At 38.8% G+C, this 11,381-nt stretch overlaps 1 long non-coding RNA gene across 1 annotated transcript; it reads right to left on the bottom strand.

The window, feature by feature from the left end:
• Positions 1-2,354: 2,354 nt before the first annotated feature.
• LOC142761415 (uncharacterized) lies at positions 2,355-6,276 on the bottom strand. The gene is made up of 3 exons (XR_012883639.1): positions 6,151-6,276; positions 5,223-5,260; positions 2,355-2,434 (listed from the first exon to the last, which is right to left on the bottom strand). It is a non-coding gene; the product is annotated as an uncharacterized LOC142761415 (long non-coding RNA).
• Positions 6,277-11,381: the final 5,105 nt, after the last annotated feature.

Below are 11,381 nucleotides of genomic sequence, written 5' to 3'. Positions count from 1 at the left end.
GGGATTTCAGCATTTTCATCCAGTCGGATTGCCGGAATGATCACAGCAGCACAGAGTATTTCCCAACTGTATTATAAAAAGGACTTTAGAAGCCACATTGTATTTCCCAGACTTGTATAATTGCCCTCAGACTCATTGTTCGCCCTTAATATATATTTGTCGGCTGGATGTACGATATTCCCAGTATGTTCAGACCCCATTAAAGTGCTGTGTTTTCTATTAGGCCCCAAAGTTGCTCAGATACAATAACATCAGGATTATAATGAAGAGGGCGAGATCAGATCGATCTCAAGGCTAGTCCCCATAGGAAGCGTCTTGTTTTATAATTTCTTTTACGGCCAAGCGCTGACATATCTTACGCGCCGCTATGATTAATCTCGTCCTCCACATTGCACCATTGACCTGCAGTGTAAGTGCAGCTCATACAGGGGAGACATGAAGGGACCCCTGAGCTCCGATTCCTTGGCCCATTGCTTCATCCCCGGAATAGTCATTCGCCATAACAGGCCAACAGCGCAATATTTGTATGAATACCGGGAGTTGATTTATGTTCAGCTCATTTGCTTTTCACCTTTATATATGATTTACGGACGTTTTGCGAACCTGCAATAGATCAGATATATTGGATGTGAAGGAGATGGAAAATAGAATATTTTAATTGTAAATAATTTTTCATTGTAGCAGACAGGGATAGAAGGGACTGCTCAATGTAAAATGCGTACATTACACATGACGGGTCCTACTCTGTATGGATTTCCTCCATATAGTATTTATTTTACCTCTACTTTTTAGTAATGAGTTTTACAGCAGTTTGGTCTCACTTTATGGTTATGGTTTCCTAACACTAAGGGCTTATTCACACGAACGTGGGGAAACGTGGACGTGAAAAAAGAGAGTTTCACCTGTTTCACCCGTGCGGGTCCCATTTTCACGGATCCTCATAGACTTGAGTCTGTGGAGGGATCCGTGAAAATGGAAGAAAATAAGACATGTTCTATTTTTCAACAGATCCTTCATACGGTCCGTTGAATGGCCCCATTGAAATACATGCGTCCATGTCTACGTTTGTGTGAATAAGACCTAAGGCCCACAACAATATTACAAATCTGGCGCAATATCAATCCATAACATAGCACCTATAGAAGTCTGAGGGTCCATATTGTACTTCTGTGTGCCTTAAATTTCATACGAAGGCACACGGATGTTCTGTTTTATGTCAATTAAGTTTAATCATTGTATAATGAAGAGTTCTGAAACTTTCAAATATACTTTATGTATCAATTCCTTGCCATTTTTCCCCAAAATCTGTGCTTTTTAGTGAGTGAATGGAGACAAAAATGTGATATCACAGCAGTTACCTGACCGAAACCCACTATTTGATGTCACCTGACTAAATCCCACTTGTCACAGCAGCTTACCTGACAGAAAAAAAGATTTGATGTCGCAGCAGTCACTTGACGGAAACATGGTTGTGATGTCACAGCACTAGATTGAGCTCAACCATTGATTTTAATGCAAGGCGGTGGCGGAGCCCCAATAGTATAGAGCCCCTGTGCAGCTGCACATATGGTATGCCTACCACTAGGTGGAGCCCAACCATTAATTTGAATGCAGATCGTAATTTCACTTTAAAAAGCACAAAGCAATGACACACACATAAACACGCCTTACAGGCTACAGAATATGACAGGTGACACACAACATGTACTCTTAAAGGGTAACTAAACATTCAACAAACTTCTGACATGTCATAGTGACATGTCAGAGGTTTTGATTGGTGGGGGTCCGAGCACTGAGACCCCGACCAATCGCTAAAACTAAGAGGCCGAAGCGTTCGCGTGAACGCTCAGCCACTTCGTATCTGTTTGGCTTTTTCTGGAAATCAATTTATCCAAGTACGGGCTCAATAGAATGTCTATGACCCCGTACTCCGCTACATCGGCTTTTCGGAAAAAGCCAAACAGAAACTAAGTGGCTGAGCGCTCACACAAGCACTTCTGCCACTTTGTTTTAGCGATCGGTGGAAGACTCAGTGCCTTGAAGAATTGTACGCTCAGTATAGTCACAGATGGGTCAAAATAATTATGCAATAATTAAGGCCAAATCATTGCCGGGGGGAGACCGGCTGTTTATGCAACTCGTGCCAGATTCAGACCTTCAGCAATAGACGTTACAAGTCAAGCATCACAATATCTTGCAAATCAACGGATATTAATCAGAGGAAATCTCGGAGTAATGATCGACTGTATTGTATGTTCCAGTGGACAGGCCATGCTAGACTTTCCAAGAGTCAACACATCAGGATCCAAGAGGCCTAAGATCATAGAGGACACTAGTCTCCCACCTGTTGCTCTCCAACTACAACTCCCAGCATACACGGACAGCATCCGGCTAGTGCTCCATGTCACTCTTGTGGTAATTTCAGAATGTTGGTCTGTAGGGGAAAAAGAAACGGCCAACGTGGGTGACAATTGCAAGAATTGTGAGCATTTTGGAATTTTTTAGATTATCGTCAACATTTTGCCCCATAGTGAAACATTAAGATCATGTGGCGGTTGTGGTTTTACCACAGCCATTGCATGATTAAACGTCGCCATGGAGCCCAGCTTCCGTTATTATATATCGAATCAAATCAGTTTTTTTGCAAAATAAAAAATATCAGGGTGTGTCCTTCAATAGATCTCTGGTTATTGATGTAAAACTTCACGTGGAGACATCCTTTAGTACACTGCGGTCTTACTGGAAAAAAAGTTTAGCTTTATACTCCTTGACTATTCACACACAGCATTGTATTCAGTACATAGCAAAACAGGAGGAGCCAATGAGAGAGGATGGCAGAAAGTGCAGGAGAGGGCAGCGCCTATGCAGTTCTATGGAGCTTGGGTGACTCTGTGACTAATTAATAGTTCTGTAGCTGGTAAAAATGGCTGCTGTAGCTCAGAACATTAACTGATCGGGAAGATAATTAACGGAGTGAATAACATAGCGCACATTGATTAAACAGAAAGTGTTCTCAGTACAGCTAAGTTTTCATTTTTCAGTGGAGCTGTGTTCCAGAATGAACTTCACAGGGCAAAGTTGTCTGTCAAATAATAAGGTTTGAATTAGGCCCAGGAAGGAGTGGAAGCCTCTATTCACATCACGTTTGTGCTTTTCGTGATGTATATTTCTGATGAAAAGCTGCGAGGTATGCCGCTGTACAGGCATACTGTGGTGTACATGACCCATAGGACCACATTTAAAAAAATTGTAGACCCCGCGGTATACAATTTTTTTTTTTCTTCACTGTTTTCCCTTGTATAGAATAATATAAGAAATTAAAAAATCCCGAGAAAGAAGGCGTTCTCTCCCGCAATTTTTTTAATTTCTTGTTTTAATTTTGACTTAAATAAACAGTTTTGTATTTTTTCCCATCATATCTTGTGCTGGACCTCTAACTTTTTTCCTTGGCTTTCTAACTACTCCCGACGTAGCTCTCTTGCCCGTTCACCGAATAATCATGGAATGTGGCGTCTTTACTTCGAATGAGTGGTGAGCGGAACAATTTTTCTTGTATATTTTTTACATAGAATAATATAGTCTGCTACATTATTCCATACAGCAAAAAGCAAGGTATGCCAAAGCATACCGGCCCGCCATGCCAAAAGGGCAGACTTTTGGCATATGCTGTTCGAATGATGGCCGATGGATACGTCCGGCTTATGCGTCAGGAGCTTTCACGGAGCATATGCCGAACATAGGGCTCTAACGTCATGTGAACAGAGCCCAGTATAGAATTTTTCCCCATGTGATAGAAGAAAATGTCTTGCAACAGCCTGCCATTGTTATTAATGCTTATCCGCAGCTTCAGGGCTAGTAAGGATCTGCATTTCCAATCTGCATGTGAGGAGTTCAGGAGTGGGAGATCAACTGGAGTTATAGTGCGCGGTCACTCTTACATATTACAGGACTGTGCTATTATATATAATATTTTATATTGCATAATATATAATGGTATTATATATTGTGTCACATTTTATTATAATTATACTATATTATATTGTATTTTTTATGTTGTATTAGTCTTTTTAATTACACTATATTTTATTGTATAATATTATATATTGTATATTTATATTGTATCATATTGTATAGTGTACATTTTGTAATGTGTTACTTTATTATTATACCATATTACCGTATATTGTATAATATATCATTGTATTGTATATTGTATATTTATATTGGCACATGTATTATACTATATTCTATTTTTTTATATTGTATTACATTTTATATTGTAGTACAACATATCATTGCATTGTATTATAAATTGTATAATTATATGTTATTATTTATAGTTATACTATATCATATTAATTTTGTTGTATTATTTTTTTATGACACTATATTCAATTGTATAACATTATTTATTGTATTTCTGTATTGTATCATATTGTATATTGTACTTTTTTTTACTTCTTACATTATATTATTTTGATATAACACTATATTCTATTGTTTCATATTGTACCTTTTTTTACTTTTTACATTGTATTATTTGGATATAACACTATATTCTATTGTTTCATATTGTATATTGTACTTTTTTTACATTGTATTATTTTGATATAACACTATATTCTATTTTTTTCATATTGTATATTGTACCTTTTTTACTTTTTACATTGTATTATTTTGATATAACACTATATTCTATTGTTTCATATTGTATATTGTACTTTTTTTACTTTTTACATTGTATTATTTTGATATAACACTATATTCTATTGTTTCATATTGTATATTGTACTTTTTTTACTTTTTACATTGTATTATATTCTATTGTATATTATATCATTGTTTTATATTATTATATTCATCTATACCACCAGCATGTGCACTTTTTTCTCATGACTCTGCAGACAACCTTAGAGGATTACATTACCGCCTCCCTCCTTTGCCATTAAACAGTGACTTGTTTCCCTGATCAATTAGCAGAATAAAGCAGCGGCCTTTAGGATTTTGTGTTTCAAACAAAATTTGATCAGATTAACAGGCAGCGGCTTCTGTGCCCCTGTGAATGCCAGTATTAGACACTAAACAATAGTAGCACCGTTCTAAGCCCATTTTTTTGCCAATAGAAAAGCAAAGCTGTAATGTTGATGTCATCTTCTGACTCAGTGACAGCGACTGGTCCCTGGTGTCACCCAGTCGTTTTAACCTCATCAGCATCTACTCACCCAATCTGGACCTATGAATGCTCCAGTGTCATCAGATTCTGCATTATGCCCAAAGGGTTGGAGAGAAAACAGGGTGACATCAGGGTTTTAGTCAGACGTTGGCAGGGAAAGGTCACCTTAGTACAGGGTGTAGAGGGCATTGTGTTAATAGCAAATCCTGTCCACTGTGTAATATTAATAGATAACCTTGTACAATTCATTGCTGCCTGCGACTGCTTATTTACTGCACTGAAGTACTTGAAAAACGGGTTGTGCTGTGCAAGGTGGCACGTGCCTAGGTCGTCTGTGTGACGGGGCTGAATATTGCGGGCTTTATTAAAAAAGGAATCAAATATGGCCGACATTATATCTCCCGTGGGGTTTGCATTCAGCTTTTTCAGATATCTAGATGGCAATTTGCCTAGTGATATTACATCCCTGGCCTACAATGATCCGTAAATAGGCAAATTTCTCCCCCCCAAGACAGTGATAACAATAAAACAGATAAATAGAATTTAAAAACTAAAATTATTTTACAGTGAAATTGGGGGAAAGTTTTTAATCTAAGCCCCAATGGCTTACATAGACGAGAGGGGGCCCTATAGCAAAAACTCAAAATTTGCACTCCCATAATGGTCCATCCAGGACAGAAGGGCGTGATGTTTGCTTTCCCCTCCAAACCGGTCTGACCTTTGGGACACTTCCCCACCCCCATATTTGCCTACAATGCCTATACTCTGTAGAGTGGAGTCTTGTATAGGTTCTCACCATCCAGTAGCAAAGTAAATGGGACTGACCAGGGCTGGACCCCCTCTCACCAAATCCTCCCTGCCTCTATGGTATATATATTCCCGTGCTAGGCCCTTACCATAAACATTTTTAATGAATACATCTTTTTCCCTCAATGTAATAATTTTATATAAAATTATTTTGTATAATACTTTGTTACCTTCCCAATGGCAGGTCTTAAAGGTCTTAATGAAAATCTCTTCAGTCAAGTCACTCTGTGATTGATCAACAGCCCTATCCAGAAAATGATGCTCCTTCACTATGTGACATCATGAGCTCTCCCCAGATAACCCCAACCCCTTAATATGTGACATCACAAGCCCTACCTGCATAACACTGCCCCCTCACTGTGTGACATCATGAGCTCTCCACAGATAACCCCACCCCTTAATATGTGACATCACAAGCCCTACCTGCATAACACTGCCCCCTCACTGTGTGACATCATGAGCTCTCCCCAGATAACCCCAACCCCTTAATATGTGACATCACAAGCCCTACCTGCATAACACTGCCCCCTCACTGTGTGACATCATGAGCTCTCCACAGATAACCCCACCCCTTAATATGTGACATCACTAGCACTCCCCAGATAACACTACTCTCTCATTTTCTGACTTTCGCAGCCCTCCGACAACTGGGCAATCCCAGTCTATTTGTCAAAATTATGAAACCAATAATGACATCATTACCTACAGGCCATCTCATCAGTAAGAAATGAAAGAAGTGAGCAGCCATACATTTATTTTCCAAGAGGTAAGCAGAGTGGACGTGTCTGGCAGCTGCCTATCTTCCTTTCCCTCTGAAAATAAACATGAACACTCTGCCACTTTTTGTAGTTAGCGGTGCAGGTAGATGGCATATTTGAGAAAGAGGTCCTGGCTTCTATGTCTTGCTGCTGGAAGTTTCTGGATGGCACTTGAGGGAAATGGAAATTGGAGCCCCATAGGTAGCGGAGGACCCTGGTCAAGTTGTACTTAGATTTTATGACATCCTATTCTAAATCCAAAGATATTATTATGGAATTGGTCGTCCCCTTTGCAGTAAAACAGCTTCCACTCTTCTGGGGGTTTTCTACAAGATTTTGGAGTGTCTGTGGGAGTTTTTGCCCATCAACCAGAAAAACATTTATGAGATTAGATACTGATGTTGAGGGAGAGAGCCTCGCTCATAATCTCCAATCTAGTTAATCTCAAAGGTGTTGGATGGGGTTGAGGTCAGGGCTCTGTGTGGCCAGTCAAGTTCTTCCACTCCAAACTCACCCAACCAACCAACCAACCAACCAACCAAGTCTTTCTGGACCTTGTGCACTGGGGCGCAGTCATGCTGGAACAGGAAAGGGCCAAACCCCAAACTATTCCCACAAAGTTGGAAGCTGCAATTGTCCAAAATATCTTGTATGCTGACACATTAAGATTCCCCTTCACTGAAACTAAGGGGCCTAGGTCAACCCCTGAAAAACAACCCCACAGAATTATCCCTTCTCCACCACCAGACTTTAGAGCTGGCACAATGCAGTCAGGCAGGTAATGTTCTCTTGGCATTCACCAAACCCAGACTCATCCATCAGACGCCAGATAGAGAAGCGTCACTCCACAGAACACGTTTCCACCGCTCCAGAGTTCAGTGGCGGCGTCTTTACACCACTCCATCCGACGCTCGGCATTGTGCTTGGTGATGTAAGTCTGGCATGCAGCTGCTCGGCCCCCATGCTATGAAGCTCCTGGGCACAGTTTTTGTGCAGAAGTTATTACCAGAGGAGGTTTGTAGTTAGTTATTGAGTCCTAAGAGCGTTGGCGACTTTTTTGCACTATATGCTTCAGCACTCGGCAACCTGGCTGTGTAACTTTACGTGGTCTGTACTTCGTGGCTGAGTTGCTGAGGTTCCTAAACACTTCTACTTTACTGTAATATCACTCACAATTGATCACATCAGAAGTCATTATTTAGAATAAAATATATTTTCTTGCCCATACAGTACATAAAAACAAAAAACCTGAAGAATTTATTTAACAGGTTAACAGCATAAAAAATAAACAAAAAAAAAACAATGTTGAAAATCACTTTTTTCTATATTCAGGCCACAAAAATAAATAACATAAATTACACAGTAATTTATTTTACCCGCAAACAGCGCAGACAAGTCCTCATAAAGCCACATCAATGAAAAAATCAAAAAGTTATGGCTGCTGAAAGGCAGAGGGGCAAAAAATAAAAAAATGCACCTGGTCATTAAGGAGTTAAAATGCCTTATCTTGAGATAAGATGAACACAAATATTTTGCTTCCTAATATGTTGGCAGTCAGCGGAGTCTCTCCCGGGATGTATTCATTCATCATTATTAAAACATGATTATTTGTCCTGCGTCAGATATTTGTATTAACGCTCAAGGTTAGAAAATTCAGATTAAGTAATTGTGACGACAGTGTTGGGAGTCGTTCTGCATAAATTAATTTATTACTAATGATAAAAGCATTAGCGATGGCTGCATAATTAACCTATAAGATATCCGAACCCTCAGGACTAAGGCTGTCCTTGTAAAGCCGTTGTTTCACATAGGACTGATACATTTGTGTCCGGCAGCCCCGTAGAAAATGAATGAAGTGGCAGCAAGGAGACCCACATATTCCTAAAATAAATGGAAAAGAGATTGTGAAAGATTGTGTATTTCTAAAAAATGTTCCACTCATCACAGATATTGTACAGTGAAGGAAATAAGTATTTGATCCCTTGCTGATTTTGTAAGTTTGCCCACTGTCAAAGACATGAACAGTCTAGAATTTTTAGGCTAGGTTAATTTTACCAGTGAGAGATAGATTATATAAAAAAAAAATAAGAAAATCACATAGTCAAAATTATATATATTTATTTGCATTGTGCACAGAGAAATAAGTATTTGATCCCTTTGGCAAACAAGACTTAATACTTGGTGGCAAAACCCTTGTCGGCAAGCACAGCAGTCAGACATTTTTAGTAGTTGATGATGAGGTTTGCACACATGTTAGATGGAATTTTGGCCCACTCCTCTTTGCAGATCATCTGTAAATCATTAAGATTTCGAGGCTGTCGCTTGGCAACTCGGATCTTCAGCTCCCTCCATAAATTTTCGATGGGATTAAGGTCTGGAGACTGGCTAGGCCACTCCATGACCTTAATGTGCTTCTTTTTGAGCCACTCCTTTGTAGCCTTGGCTGTATGTTTCGGGTCATTGTCGTGCTGGAAGACCCAGCCACGAGTCATTTTTAATGTCCTGGTGGAGGGAAGGAGGTTGTCACTCAGGATTTGACGGTACATGGCTCCATCCATTCTCCCATTGATGCGGTGAAGTAGTCCTGTGCCCTTAGCAGAGAAACACCCCCAAAACATAATGCTTCCACCTCCATGCTTGACAGTGGGGACGGTGTTCTTTGGGTCATTGGCAGCATTTCTCTTCCTCCAAACACGGCGAGTTGAGAAAATGCCAAAGAGCTCAATTTTAGTCTCATCTGACCACAGCACCTTCTCCCAATCACTCTCAGAATCATCCAGATGTTCATTTGCAAACTTCAGACGGGCCTGTACATGTGCCTTCTTGAGCAGGGGGACCTTGCGGGCACTGCAGGATTTTAATCCATTACAGCGTAATGTGTTACCAATGGTTTTCTTGGTGACTGTGGTCCCAGCTGCCGTGAGATCATTAACAAGTTCCCCCGTGTAGTTTTCGGATGAGCTCTCACCTTCCTCAGGATCAAGGATACCCCACGAGTTGAGATTTTGCATGGAGCCCCAGGTCGATGTCGATTGACAGTCATTTTGTATGTCTTCCATTTTCTTACTATTGCACCAACAGTTGTCTCCTTCTCACCCAGCGTCTTACTTATGGTTTTGTAGCCCATTCCAGCCTTGTGCAGGTCTATGATCTTGTCCCTGACATCCTTAGAAAGCTCTTTGGTCTTGCCCATGTTGTAGAGGTTAGAGTCAGACTGATTAATTGAGTCTGTGGACAGGAGTCATTTATACAGGTGACCATTTAAGACAGCTGTCTTTAATGCAGGCACCAAGTTGATTTGGAGCGTGTAACTGGTCTGGAGGAGGCTGAACTCTTAATGGTTGGTATGGGATCAAATACTTATTTCTCTGTGCACAATGCAAATAAATAGATATCATTTTGACAATGTGATTTTCTTTTTTTTTATATATATAATCTATCTCTCACTGGTAAAATTAACCTAGCCTAAAAATTCTAGACTGTTCATGACTTTGACAGTGGGCAAACTTACAAAATCAGCAAGGGATCAAATACTTATTTCCTCCACTGTATATTATTTTTTGCCTTTAGGAGCAGCATATTGACACCCCCTTAATGGGGAAGAAAAGTAAAAACTTTATAAATAACTACTATACTTCCCCCTTTATACAAGAAATATCTAATAAAATACTGCCCCCATGTATAAGAATATAACTACTATAATATTACCCCATATACAAGAATATAACTGCTAGAATACTGCTCTATATACAAGAATATAACTACTATAATACTGCTCCTATATACAAGAATATAACTACTATACTACTGTCCCCTATATACAAGAATATAACTACTATAATACTGCCCCTATATACAAGAATATAACTACTATTATACTGCCCCTATATACAAGAATATAACTACTATAATACTGCTCCTATATACAAGAATATAACTACTATAATACTGCCTCCTATGTACAAGAATATAACTACTATAATACTGCCCCTATATACAAGATTATAACTACTATAATACTGCCCCTATATACAAGATTATAACTACTATAATACTGCTCCTATATACAAGATTATAACTACTATAATACTGCCCCTATATACAAGATTATAACTACTATAATACTGCCCCTATATACAAGAATATAACTACTATAATACTGCTCCTATATACAAGATTATAACTACTATAATACTGCCCCTATATACAAGATTATAACTACTATAATACTGCCCCTATATACAAGAATATAACTACTATAATACTGCTCCTATATACAAGAATATAACTACTATAATACTGCCCCCCTATATAGAAGAATATAACTACTATAATACTGCCTCCTATATACAAGAATATAACTACTATAATAATTCCCCCTATATACAAGAATATAACTACTATAATACTGCCTCCTATATACAAGAATATAACTACTATAATACTGCCTCCTATATACAAGAATATAACTACTATAATACTGCCCCCTATATACAAGAATATAACTACTATAATACTGCCCCCTATATACAAGAATATAACTACTATAATACTGCTCCTATATACAAGAATATAACTACTATAATACTGCTCCTATATACAAGAATATAACTACTATAATACTGCTCCTATATACAAGAATA

Source organism: Rhinoderma darwinii, chromosome 4 (genome assembly GCF_050947455.1).
Source record: "Rhinoderma darwinii isolate aRhiDar2 chromosome 4, aRhiDar2.hap1, whole genome shotgun sequence".
NCBI classification, from domain to species: Eukaryota; Metazoa; Chordata; class Amphibia; order Anura; family Rhinodermatidae; genus Rhinoderma; species Rhinoderma darwinii.
Note: the sequence above shows the minus strand (reverse complement) of the source record. Positions and strands in the feature narration are given on the sequence as shown.